Raw genomic sequence first — 14,746 nt, 5'->3', positions numbered from 1 at the left:
TGCACCCCTTAGGCCACAGAAAAAAGAAGAGTTGAGGGTGGGGTGGAAGAAAAAGGAAATATGGAAAACAGTGCTAGACTATGCATATCATTTAGATTGTCAGATCCTCTTATGATTACAAGTGCAGTTCAGAAGTATATATAGGAAATAGTGCTTCTTACTCGCACGGCATGGGTTAACATTCATGGAGACTTTCCATTCCGGGCATTCTGACTCACTGAAGCTTTCCATCCTGCCCCCCTTCTCTCTTCCCTTTTTTGTTTTTGTATGCTTTCCTGACATTACAACACTGCATAACTGACCCGACTTTCTCCAGGCTTCCTTTATGCAGCATATCAGGGATATTTAAGTAAAACGTCCAGTTATATCAGACGTTTCGCTTAAAAAGGTCTGTTGCTCTAACATAAGTGAATGCCCACCCAGCTGGCAAACTCATCTGTCCCAATTGCCCCTTACTGCAGGCACAGTCGGCAGAGTGTCAGACATAGCCATGAACGATACGGCCAGCACCGGTTCGTTTTTGCCACAGCTGGGTTTGGTTAGTACTTATAGTACTTATAAAGCTCTGGACCAACTCTGGATGGATGGATGTGGCTCTGCAGCCACTCTGTCCCCCATTTTTAACAAACACTCGTCCACTTGGTTTCATCATTTTCCCTCAGCGGAATCCCCAGCGCCATCTTCAGGGCCCTTCCATTACTTTATTAGATGAGATGAAGGGTGTTAGAGGAGCCCTCGGAGGGCTGAGGGATCGACCAAACACTGGTGGCTGGTTAGATGACATAGGCTACCACGATTAAGGGGCTGCAAAGAAACAAGCAAGATGGAGAGCCGGGCAGGACAAGCAATTGCCCGCCTAATGGGGGCTGAAATTTCCGCGCCACCCAAACAATGTCCACCTTGCATCTAGGAACACATACACGCCATACAATGCAAAGCCATTTCTCAAAAGAGCTCTGAATTAGGCATTTCAGAAAGCAGCCTTTGAAAAGCTATGTGCTACAATCGGACCATCTCTATATCAATATCATTCATCTAACTTTTCTACCTTGTCTTAGCGTAAAACTCTTTTTACAAAATTTGTTTTTTTTTCTCTCCAGCTTTTTAAATTCAGTTTTTTTTTGTACATTTTCAAAATTCGCAAAAGGTGGGTGGATGGGAAACCCGCTGCAGTCGACTCCAGGAGCATTTATGTTTGGCCAAAACTGAACACTGCATTCCAGCATAAGAACCTCATTCCAACTTTGAAACACAGTGGTGGCAGTATCACGGTTTGGTGCCATTTTACTGCTATTGGACCAGGAAAACTTGCCATCATTTAATGGTGCTATGAATTCTGGATGTGAGGCAGTTCAAGTAAATGTGTAAGGTTGACCAACAGTTATAGGGACCAGTTGGTTAAAGTGATTGCTGCTCAATGCTGCTCATCTGGATTTGGGCCAGTGTCTTTGGCCAGAAGTGGGCCAGTGTTTCATAAGTAGTTGGCATGTTGGTTAAACTTATCTTTCTATAAATGTTTTAAAAGTGGTAACTGAGTGACCAGTCAGTTTAGAAGCACACACGCCAATAGAGAATGTGTTAAATGTCATCGATAATGAGGCTGGGCACTGAGCCAAAACATAAGCAGACACCCAAGAGAAGCCAAGGAGGAAAGACATCCGATATGCAAGATAGAGCCTGGAGGCAATAAAGTTGTTGAATGCAAGAAATCATTTTTTACAAGAAAAAACTTTAATGATGGCAGGTGGAAAAATTTGGAAAAACACAGTTAATTCTTTTTTATCTGACTTGATCGACTGAACTAACTTTTGGGATAATTACATTCTTTCAGCATTGTTACTTTAGTACATTTTGAAAATGGGTCAGTTCAGTATCTCATATCAACTTAATTTGTTTTCTTAACTTGTACAAGAGCCACTAGGGACATCACTATCTATTATATTGGCAAATGAGTAATCTAGCAAATTTTTGACGATTAACTGAGAAGGCCAAACAATTAAGGAGACTAAATTTAGCAATAATAAATTAGCCTTTACTGAGAAAAAAATCAATAAGGAAGCCAATAAAAATTACTTAATCATTCAATCGTTTAGATGTAAACAAAATCATTCAGAGTGGTTTGGTGTAAAATGCACCTTTCTAGAGAAATGTACGAGTCAAAATCGTTCACCATTGCAGTACTAGGAAACACATGTTTATAAGTCTACACTACAAATATCACCTTTTTATCTGCTATCCAAATGACCAGTGAGCTTACATGTGTCTCATAATGTTTTATATGTCATGCTGATAATGGTAAAATGTGATGTGTGTAGATGAAATACCTCTTTGGGGTACTATTTATTTCTTACAATGCCCTACATGTGCCTCTCTGCCCGGCACGCTTTTGTGTTGTTTTTGTTGGTGGCATTGCATCACATGGTGTCAGCAAAACCTATAGCTTACGTGAGTAACGTTATTTATCAGAGGAGCTGCAATAGATCATAGTTGTACCTCGCTGTCCTACCCCATAAACTGGTGAGCAATGTGGCAAGTAGTTTGTTGTTGACACTGTTAATTTCTATTCGCCCTGGGTTCTTCTGCTTTGGCGCTGGCGGGTTCGCGCTCTTTCTCTCTCTTCCTTGTTTGCTCTCTCTTCTTCAAGCCACTACAAGTAATTTGTGTGTTCTGGTTTAAAACGCTATGGCTCTACGACATTTTGGAAACAGACCTTATTGAAGTCCTCCACACACTTTACCAAAAATAGGTAAGAATACTATAAAAGCAAATAGAACAAAAGCTGCTGCCGATGTTGTATCCAATTCAGTTCCCCCTCAAATTCACGTTGCCTTTGGCAGATCAGGTCCTCGGGTGCGTGCGTTCACTGAACAACAACAAGCAACACTGGAACTATGGAAAGCGAAAAGATTGAATGGCCACGTGTTTCATTCACCCAAGATAACACGGCATCATTGAGATTTCGTGATAAATATTCTTTTCAATTTGAATAAACAGTAAACAGTCGTACTGATAAAGACTTTTTGTACATTTTGCGTGAAAACAGCTGCCGTACAAACTTTTTTTGAACCTTTTTGCTTTCTGTAGTTCCAGTGTTACTTGCCGTTGTTATCTGTTTAGTAAAGGTGCGCGCCTGAGGACCTGATTTGTCAAAAGGATTGTGAACTTGAGAGGGAACTGAATCAGATGCAACACTAGCGTTAACCGTGTTGAACGGCTGTAGCTACAGGCTGGGAACTACAAAAGCATGCTAGCCTGCACGCATTAATCTCAGTTGAGAATACAGTTTTGAGAGGAAACATGGAAGTAATCCTGGAGTAATAGTTTGTCTATGTCTGAGGTATCATGCTACGCATTCATAACTATTTTGTGTAATAACTTAATGGGATGTAGCTTTTAGAGCCATTAAATGCTTTGGACGCCTGGTTCCTAGTGCTATAATGGTGAACAATTCTGACGGTAAATTTCTCTATAAGGGTGCATTTCACACCAAACCACTCTGAATGATTTATGTGTCAATGTTTATATCTAAACCACTGAATGAGCAAGTCATTTAGCAAAATCAAGTTCTTCTTTAAGAACATTTTTTTTTTTTTTTGGTACAATTTTTCCATTATTCACTGACTCTTTTTTGGTAAAGTGGTGAGCCTCAAAATTTGTTCATGGTGGAGAGTTAGATTCAGGGTGTTATCAGGCAAAATAGTCCCCAAAGAAAACGTTTTTTGCCAGATTTATGACTATTTTACCATGATCAACATTACTTAAGTCAGAAGACAAGTAGGCTCACTGACAGTTTTGGTTAGTAAACACAATGGCTATATTTGTGTTATATATCCTAGGGCCCCTGGTTCCTTTGACCACCGCTGAAAATAAGAGTCAGTCTGCAGCATTAAACCTCAAACCACTCAGAATGACTTTGTTTACATCTCGACCTCTGAGTTATGCAGACAAGTACAATTGAAGTATACTTCGTTCTGTGTGAGTCTGTACATGGACCCTGATTTATGGTGATGATATAATTACACCTGGTTCTTCAGCCTTTCAGCTTCTCCTCACCTGATCCACCCTCACATCCACACCCTCTTCTCCCACATACATTAACAGGCTTTAGGGTTTTTTTTATATACAAAACGGAGCCCATTTGATAGGATGGAGCAATAAGCCCTTTGGCTGTTTTTCCTATCATAGCATGTGAGCTCATCACCCACCTTGATCCCACAGCAAAAGCTTCAACCTGTTTCCCATGAAACAGCCAAAGACACTTTCAAAGAACTATTCACAAAATATTGACCCTAAAACAACACTAGCAGCCTGTACTATGTTCATTTTTAAGGATAACACTATCAGAAATACTAGACAGAATCCATATTAACTAGTCTATTTGACATTACTTAATAAGGAACTCCCAGGTTTATGAATAGTTAAGTCATTAGAATGTAAACAGACTCATTCAGAGCGGTTTATTAAGAAATGCCTTATTGTAAAGAAGCTTGTCGACTGTTCACAATGGTAGTGATAGGAACCAGACATCTCAAAGGTATAAACGCTGCATCAGAGATATGAAATGGTTACACATATGCTGACACTATTTTATGATAGTTTTCAAGAATATTTTAAAAAATGGCAGAGAGGTACATGCAGACCCTTGTAGGTCAAAATATAACATTTACCATCATCAACTTTACATATAAAAACTTGTGTAGTTTTGAATAGTAAATGAAAAGGCTATATTTAAGTTGTAGACATTGTGACCCCTGATTTCATTCACTGTGAAGAACCCAGTCTATACGTTTCTCTGCATTGTAAATGAAATCTGTTTAAAAAGAAAAACAAACACAAAAAAAACAGTCAAAAGTCCATTAACAGGAGTGCCAAAACACATAAATTACCATTAAAGTACGTTTTCTCAATGACAGAAAAATCTGTAAAAATCCAGTCATTTAATTACAGCCTTTTACAGTAATGCAACAGTTTTACTAGTTCAACATCTTACTCTCACATTCAGTATTTTACCATAATAACAACAGTCACAGCTGTTAAAATAAACACAAATGTCTCTGGAACAAAGGTGATCATTTGCTTTTCTGTAATTAACAATAGCTGTGTAGTTAATTTACATGTATTTAACCGTTTTTCCCCCAAAAAGCTGGTGTTGGCTATTGTACAGTACTTTAGTAAAAAGTTAAACTCAGAAGGCTCGTATAGGTTCACTGGTGCTTTTGGATAGTAAATAAAATGGCTATATTGGTGTTGTAGACACTGTAACGCCTGGTTCCTATCAGCACCACTGTATCACAGCATTACAAGTTGGGTCACGTTTCCTTGAATGGTTGCAGTGTGATGATTTAGGCTTGTGGTTTGAACAGTTCTAATTGGTGTTGATTATATTCCTGTTGTCTGCTACATTAGCGTCCACAACTCTGATGCCAATCATGTTTTTTGCTGACTTATTCCCTTAGGAACGTATGCTTTTTTGCTAACTTCTCATAGTCTGTCTAAGATCCCACATCACTTTATACTTTGGCTTTCATGTTTGTTGAATACAGGTTCCCCATTTTAGGCCAGAGGGGAGTGGAGTATTTGTCTTATCCGTACCACACCCAGCACTTTTTGAAAATCTAAAGGCCTTCAACATCACATGCTAGGTCAATTTCTCTTTGAAAGGTTCAAGACAAATAATACTTTGGACTGGTTACCTATAGAATTCATGTCATAGTCTAACAGGTTAATATCTTGCTTCGAAAACATTGGTGTTCAGAGTTTAAAGGTGCAGTGTGTAAGATTTAATGACATCTAGCGGTGAGGTTGCACATTGCAATCCACTTAATACCCCTACCTCACCCCTCCCTTTCTAAGCGCGTAGTACAACTGACATGTTTTCGCTGCTTAGACGACGAGGATTCACCCTCCCTTGCTTTTTCTTATGCTAAATAATACATATGCTCCTCCATTTGTCGAAGATTGGGTTCTTAAACTTCTCACAACACAAAATGGTCAGCCAGCACGAGCAGAAATCACTGATTCTTCTCCTTTCTCTTAAATTCGAGCCACTTCAATGTAAAAATGCTAAAGGCGCTCTCTAGAGCACGATGTCAGGCTCCAGTCCTTTTGGGCCAAAACACTTCAGACTTCAGCACACTGCCTCATTAAATACACCTGATCCAGCTCATCAGCTAATTAGCAAGGCCTTCATGAACTGAATTCAGAGTGTTAGATGAGGGTGAACGCTAACCTCCGCAGCACTTTGGCTCAGAAGGTCCCCAGTTTGACATGCCTTCTCTAGAGCCAGTGTTTGGTTTGTCTGTTCTGGGCTACTGTAGAAACATAGTGGTCCACACTTGTGGCCTCTGTTGGAAAAGGACCCGCACCCTATGTAGATATGAAGGGCTCATTCTAAGATAATGAAAACACAGTGATTCACAGCTACAGGTGATTATACACTAAAAACATGGTTTTGTTTACTGTATTCCATTGCTGCTAATAGATCCCCCTAATTTTACACACTGCACCTTTAAAGCTTAAAATGGTGCTATATTGTGATAAAAATTATATGCATTTGGCAGATAATCTTATCCAGTAATCATGTTCAGGTTGGGAAGATCACTTTGAAAACGTATTTGTGCATTTGGACCACACCCAAAACTGAGTCGGGCCAGACGAGGGTACTGGGAGAAGGCGGGGCAGGAGTTCCGAGACAGCTTGCTGAGATCGATGTTGCAGAATCCTACTATAAGCAACTGTTTGCATTTACGAGAGAATGACGCCACTGTCAATCATTGTGTGTTCTGATCCGCCCACACAGATATGAGAAAGCAACAGCTAGGAATTTTTGGAGCATTTATCTACTATTGAATTATTACTTTTCTCAAATACAACACTGGTAAACACTTCTTTTCGTGGCATATCAAATTTAAACTTTTCAGGGACTTTAAAAATTATATTTGAGTGACCCTATACCAAATGTTTCGGCAGTGACTGTTTAAGCAATGACAATTTTACCTAATTTTTTGCAGAACTTAAAAAGGCTAGCCAGTACTTGACAAGCAAACACAGCTTTGAACAGCTCTATGCTGAAAAAAGTTATACTATTTTTCGTTAAAAGTCAAAAAAGTTTACTTAATTGCAGAAAATGTGTTTTTCGGTAATGACAGTTTTTTAATGGTACATGCTGATTTTCAGACTTTTGGGACATTTGGGACTGCTCACCTTGTGGCCATGAGGGACAGGGATGCAGTCTTACTTCCTGCTAATGGTCCATATTTGAGTCTCTAAGCTAGCTGAGTGTTTCTTTGTAACTACGCTTAAATATTATTTATGAACATTTGTACAAGTACTGAATTTGTCATGACAAAAATGTTTCTCCTAATCCATTTTTCTCTTGACAACCAGTTGAGTTCCCATGAATTTTAATTTATTATTAATTCAGACTTTCAAGAGTTTAGCTAAAATATGCTGAAATATGCTAAAAGTTTGCTAAAATATGTCAAAATGTCAATACTTCTTGACTTAAGTGTAATTGTGTCTCCATACTTTCACTTTTAACTGAGTAGGATTTTGACACTGTACCCATACTCTCGCTTAATACACCAATCAGGCATCACATTATGACCACCTCCTTGTTTCTATGCTCATTGTCCATTTTATCAGCTCCACTTACTATATTGGTGCACTTTGTAGTTCTACAGTTACAGACTGTAGTCCATCTGTTTCTCTGCGTACTTTGTTAGCCCCCTTTTGCAGCAACACTGACGTAGTGGTGTGTGTTAGTGTGTATTGTGCTGGTGTGAGTGGCTCAGACACAGCAGGGCTGCTGGAGTTTTTAAACACTGTCCACTCACTGTCCACTCTATTAGACACTCCTACCCTTGTAGATGTAAGGTCAGACAGAGTAGCTCATCTGTTGCTGCACAGTTTGTGTTGGTCATCCTCTAGCCCTCAGTCAGTGAATCTAGTCAATCAGTGGTCACAGGACGCTGTTGGCTGGATATTTTTGGTTGGTGGACTATTCTCAGTCCAGCAGTGACACTGAGGTGTTTAAAAACACCTGAGTAAGTGTCTGATCCACTCAGACCAGCACAACACACACTAACACTGTATCACTGCATTGTTTAGAATGATCCACCACCCAAATAATATCTAATATCTAATTAGATGTATCTAATACAGATGTGCTCAGTTCTGCTTCTGGAGATCTACCACCCTGCAGAGTTTAGCTCCAATGCTGATCTAGCACCTGATCCAGGGAATGAAGGCCTTCAGGGGCATCTAAATATTAGAACCAGGGGTGTTGGATCTGAACTCTCCAGGGTGATAAATCTTCAGGATCAGGACTAAGCATGCCTGATTCAATATTGCTCAGTTTGAGATTGTTGTGAAATATTAGAAAATTATTTATATTATCACTATATTATATTATCATTTTGCTTGTTTTAAGAAACAATACGGTGGCGATGAGCTGGCATGCAGGAAAGATGCTCATGGGAGTCGCACACCCCAGTTACCTAGTTACCTAAATGATAGTTTATTTTATGTTGATATCTGTTAGTTAAAAGGTGTGTGATGTGTTATATGTGTTATTCTGTGGATGTTTGTGTGTTTTGCAGGGTCGCTGGTAGCGTGAAGTGTGTGGTTGTCTGTGACGTTTCCCCAGGGTTCACTGTTATGTATGTGTTTTTCTGCCGGATTGCTTAATAAAAAGCTGTTCTCATATCAGAGTTATGGCAGAATTATGACTTTTAACCACCATTACAATATTTTATTTACCAATATAGTGAGACAGTTTGGTAATATATACAGTTTGGTAATTTACCAATATAGTGGACAGTGTAATGTAGAAGTAAAGTAATGTGATCATTTTTTCCAGAAAATACAAAGTACTGTAATTGCATTACATTTTAAGAGCAGTAATTAGAACTTGTAATTAATTGCTTTTTTCGAGAACTAACTTCAACACTGGAGTCTATACTAACATTAATGCTAGCATTATGTACAGTCTGCTGAGGCGTGTCTTCTAAAACTTTATACATAATGGTGAAGGTAAAACAGAGATGTTTTAATTTTCCCTGCTTTTATCTCTCTGACATGAATTGCCTTTAAAAATGTTTTAAACCACAACTTTATTGCAATGTCTTAGGCATCAGGTAATGCATGTGTACCCTATTTGTGTAATCACTTTCAGTGAGGGAGCTTTTAAAGGCATTGAGCGCTTAAGACGTCTGGTGAACATTTCGCATCAAACCACTCTGAATGACTTTTTATTCCATCTTAACGATTTAACTGTGTAGAAAAGCAGCTCTGTAAGCAGGGATGTCATCTTGAGGCTGTACGTTGCTTCCACCTAGTGGTCATTTTGTTAATGGTTTTAAAATAAAACAGCATTTTTTTTTTTTTTTCATGAAGTAACTGGAAGGTGATCCGAGGTCATGCTTCCTCTCTTGTGTACACAAATCCAAAAGGCAGTGAGGACTAGATGTGTAAACATTTATGTATAAAAATATAAACTTCTAAATTTTGTTGTCAGTAAATGATCTTCCAAACTTTAGAGATCTTCCAAACCTAGAGATTCCCACCTCTACTGACTTCTGTTGCCATGTATCTCTCTTCTATCATCTCGGGCTCTAACCACTGTACAGAATGCGATGCTTGAGGAGCAACTCAAACACTTGATGAGCTACAACACCAGGTGGCAGATAGTGCTGATATTGAGTTACAGTGCTTGGAGCTGGGAGCCAGGAAGGCTCAGTGACTTCAGGAGGAGTTTCCTTAGGCTAGAGAAGCGTTGACTAAGAAATTTGTGTCAAAATATAAGCTTCAGGAAGCAGAGAAAGCTCTAGAAATAGCCACACTTCCTACATTTCAAAGGTATGTCCAGTTATGATAAGGCCACTCCTCATCAGTCAGCTTTGACATTTGGTGACTTCTCCGTTCCAGTTCCTGTGCCTCCAGCTCAACCAGCTTCAGACGTGGTTGTGTCTTTCTCTGATACACCAGTCCTATCCTCAGCACCAGTCGCAGTTGTCCTATTCCATACAGTCTAGTCAAAGGTACCTTAGCTAGACATAGGTTAGCACCTACACATGCGGGGGGACAAGCTAATGTTGATTCTGCAGCCTCTTTACATTTTTTCATACCAACAGCACCTGCCTCCCTTAGCAGGAACGAGGTAGTCCCATCACCCTGTTCCATGCAACATACAGCTGCACCAATGCAGGAACAACAGCAATACTGCCCTAGTGACCCTTTAGGGCTTTCAGTCCAATATATGGATCATCGTAATACTAATAGCACCATGCCTAGATCAAACACAGGTTTATTCCAGTCTACTCCATCATCATATGTCTTGTTCCCAGTGCATGTGAGTTATTACTAGCCTCAGCCTGTGGCACTGAAGTGCATTGAAGCTGGCCTTGGCTTATATACATGATGTTTGACCTTCCTCTGCTGTTACACAAGCCCTAGTGGAAAAGTATGGTCAGCTAAGGCCACTCATTTAGTGCCAATTCAGTCTTTAACCTACCAGCCGTCAAGCCTGGCAATGCTGATGCCTATTATTCATTCTCCTTGTCGGTACAGTCACGAATGAGCATGCTGAGGACCACCGAAGGTCGCAATGGCAGCGAGCTCCAGTGTGGCTCCAATGTTGATAAGCTGCTATCACATGGCCTACAGGCTTTTGTAAGTACAATAAATGTTAATGTTCATAACAGCACAATTAAACTAACATTACATCATAGTACACCGATCAGGCATAACATTATGACCACCTCCTTGTTTCTACACTCATTGTCCATTTTATCAGCTCCACTTACTATATAGGTGCACTTTGTAGTTCTACAATTACAGACTGTAGTCCATCTGTTTCTCTGCACACTTTGTTAGCCCCCTTTTTACCCTGTTCTTCAGTGGTCAGGACCTCCATGGACCCTCACAGAGCAGGTACTATTTGGGTGGTGGATCATTCTCAGCACTGCAGTAACACTGATGTGTTGGTGGTGTGTTAGTGTGTGTTGCACTGGTCTGAGTGGATCAGACACAGCAGTGCTGCTGGAGTTTTTAAACACTGTGTTCACTCACTGTCCACCCTATTAGACACTCCTACCTTGGCAGTCCACCTTGTAGATGTAAAGTCAGACATGATAGCTCATCTGCTGCTGCACAGTTTGTCTTGGTCATCCTCTAGTCCTTCATCAGTGGTCACAGGACAATGTTGCCGAGTTATTTTGGGTTGGTGGACTATTCTCAGTCCAGCAGTGACACTAAGTTGTTTAAAAACTCTCTGATCCACTCAGACCAGCACAACACACACTAACACGCCACCACATCAGTGTTTACTGCAGTGCTGAGAATGATCCACCACCCTGTGAGGAATCATGGGGGTCCTGACCACTGAAGAACAGGGTAAAAGGACACTAAAAAAGTATACAAAGAAACAGAAGGACTAGTGTCTGTAAAATGGACAATGAGCGTAGAAACAAGGAGGTGGTCATAATGTTATGTCTGATTGGTGTACTTGTCTGTACAACAGTTTCGAAGGGTTTTATTATCAAAAAGATCTAAAACAATTAGTTTGCTAGCCTGTTGTTGTTTGCCTTGGCAATGTGCCATGAATTTAGGGAGGCAGAGCTTCTGAAGGAGCACTAGAGGGAGGAGTGTATTTGAGCATGCTGCTCAACCCCCTCTTTCCTCCGGTCCGAGAAGGTCAGGACCTCTTCCTGTCGATTCTCCAGTCCCTGCTGCGAGTTTTGTTATAGGAACACATTGCTCTGACAAAAGAAGTTTAATGAAGTTAAGCAATCAGTGTACAAATGGTAACTCTACAAGCGCCGCTGCCATCTCTGTGTTGACCAGTAGTATGTTAACAATATATGGCAGTAAAAGAATACCCTTCCCAGCAGTCTTTCAACAGCAATGACTTAAAATTCAAGACGCGTAATATCTTGGGAGATCACAAAAAAACCCAGGGCCCATCTAAGGACCTGCAGGCCTCACTTACACCGGATAATGTAAGGCAAACACTGTGTAGTATATATGGAGCAAAGTTTTATGTTTTATGTTTCCTAATAACCACCTGGATGAGTCAGAAGCCTACTAAAGTAATGCTATGTGGACAGATAATGCAAAATATATTTTTATGTCTTAAAATGAATTGTTTGGTGTGATGGGGTCAGTAAATCTGTCCCATCACCAAGACTGTGAAAGGACACCGGGGCATAAAAAGGGGGACAATGACTGGAGTGAAACTTAAATTATTGTAAAATGTACATAGAAGAAATACTTACCTTGTTCTGTCCTGATCCTCAGGGGAGCGCGGGCGCCTTCCAGGGCTTCCCTTATACTGGCCGGTAGAGCCCACGGCTGTGTGTAGAAGGGGGGAGGTGGGATCCGGGAACCTGTGGGGAGAGACAGAAAAGGGTTAGGAGTAAATTAATGTAAATGAGTTTGATTACCGGTAAAAAAAAGAAGCTTCCTGTTATGTGTATTATTTGTATTGTGTTTATCCTGAAGTCGTTTGGTTGTCGTTTGTTTTGTGTATCCCCTCACTGGCCCGAGGGAATGGTCTGGGTTAACCAGATGGGGCGGGGATAGGGTCTTAAAAGAATTCATTCAGAAGGGAGGAGAGGATGTGTCTAAATGGCCTTGCGGCCGCCGGCACAACCTGGCTGACGCCTAGCCAGGAATATCCGTAGTGGACTGCTTGCATGCTTGGAAATAATCCCTTCCTGTCTTAGTCTTTTTAGTTGCACTGCAACCCGTTTATTTTATGCTTTCACTCTTTTCTTTCACTTTTTGCGTGCTTGTGTATAAATAAAACATCACGTGTGTGCAAGTCGAACTTTGAAGCCCCGCCTGATCTTTTCGAGGGGAACTCAGCCTCTGAACCGTCACGCTACACATAAACTAGTGCAGTCCTGCGATCCCTTCACCCCAACATTCCCACATTTGGTAAAAAGTAAACACTGCATACCAGCATAAGACCCCCATCCGTACTTTGAAACATGATGGTGGCAGTATCACGGTTAGGGGCTGTGTTGCTGCTATTGAACCAGGACAGCTTGCCATCATTTGAAGGAGCTATGATTCTGGATTGTATTAAGAACATCTACAGGAGAAATCTATTGCAAGCATCCCTGTACTGAACCTCAACAGAAAGGACCCTGCAGAAGGACAACAATCCTAAAATATCAGTTAGTCTATAAGGAATGATCAAAGCAGAACAAATGAGTCAAACTCTAGGCTTTAATCCAATAGAAATGTTGTGTCAGGATCTAAGATGTGGTGATCAACAGTTACAGGGACCACTTGGTTAAGGTTACTGCTGCTCAGTGATCTGGATTTGGGCGAGTTTTTATCGCCTGATTCTGAACAGTCATTCAAAAAGAGGCAGAGCTGACACAAGCTGCCAGTGTTGGACCTGTTGTGGCACGCTCAGCTGGCAGGAACTGTGCCAGCATTTCATAGCTAGCTGGGATGTTGGTTAAACTGATAGCATTAGAATTGGTTTGGAAGTGGTAACTGAGTGGCCAGGCCAGAGTTCATGCATTAGCTCACATGAACCGGCCCACAAGGAACTTTTGAGACTCTCCCGATTTCTCACTCTGGCATTGCTTAGCTTTGTTTACGTGGACCTTTTGATATCCTTCAAAAATGCACTGATGCACATCACTGATTTTGTTGCAGGTGTGTTTGTGGGTGGAGATCAATGTGAGCAGGAAACGCAAGCAAATCAGAAACCGTGTTGTAGAAATCTGTTGAGTTTTTCATAGAATTAAGCCAAGAAAAGTGTGAATTTTAATCAAACTAGCCTGTTGTAATGTTTCAAAGTTGTTATTAACATGAATGTAATCTGACAGCAGTCATTTGTGTCTGCATGAGAACATCACAGTATGCTTCATCAAAAGTTCAACTCCGGTGACCTTTTTGAGGGAATGCTGGTGGTACCTGTTGTCCGGTCATGCATTGCTCACCCCAACCAACCGACGTGCTCTGAACGAATAATACAGTTAAGAATTGCTGATGCTGTTCTAGCCAGTAGAAACAGCTCAAAAACAGCTGCCTCAAAACACGTTTGACATTGTCCCAGCTTGCCCACATCTGTAACAGGTATGTAGTGCTTTTAATAGCTAGGTGTCTGGAACGTGTTAGAGTAAAAATGTGGACAGACTGGAGGTTTCTGAGAACTGGTTTGGAAACCACAGGTCTACCTGCAAATGACTGTAAGCTGTGGTACAAAAAAACAATGTTTAAAGCAGTTTAAAGCAGCACTGCAGCACATGCAAATTTAAAAATCTCACTCCAACCACCTAAAAGTCTCTCTCCAGTCATCTAATCTGAGTTGGCAATCTAGTGACTTGAAAATCATAGCATTCTTCCACACCGCGATGTATGTGGATCATTCTACCCCACTGGTATACCAAATGTTTTGGCAGCGCCTGTTTCAGTAGGGACAATTTAACAACATTACTGCTACTGAGTGCTGATTGATTAGCATTACTGCTACCAAGTGCTTATTGGTTGGCTTTTCGATCAACTCCTTGGCTGAGGATGAAGCGGTTTGCGCTCACTGACATCAGGGATGTACACAAATCATTATTAGAACATTTTATAACTAGAGTTCAAAAAATATATCCCTCTCAAAAATATAGGCCCACCATCTAACATACCAACGTCGGCCCACTGTCTAACTTTGGTTGCCAGGTATTATCAGGCTACATAAGCCCACCTTCTAATATTGGTTGACAGCCAGTTCAGA

This window comes from Colossoma macropomum, unplaced genomic scaffold (genome assembly GCF_904425465.1).
Source record: "Colossoma macropomum unplaced genomic scaffold, Colossoma_macropomum, whole genome shotgun sequence".
Taxonomy (NCBI): Eukaryota; Metazoa; Chordata; class Actinopteri; order Characiformes; family Serrasalmidae; genus Colossoma; species Colossoma macropomum.
This window is presented reverse-complemented; position numbering follows the sequence as displayed.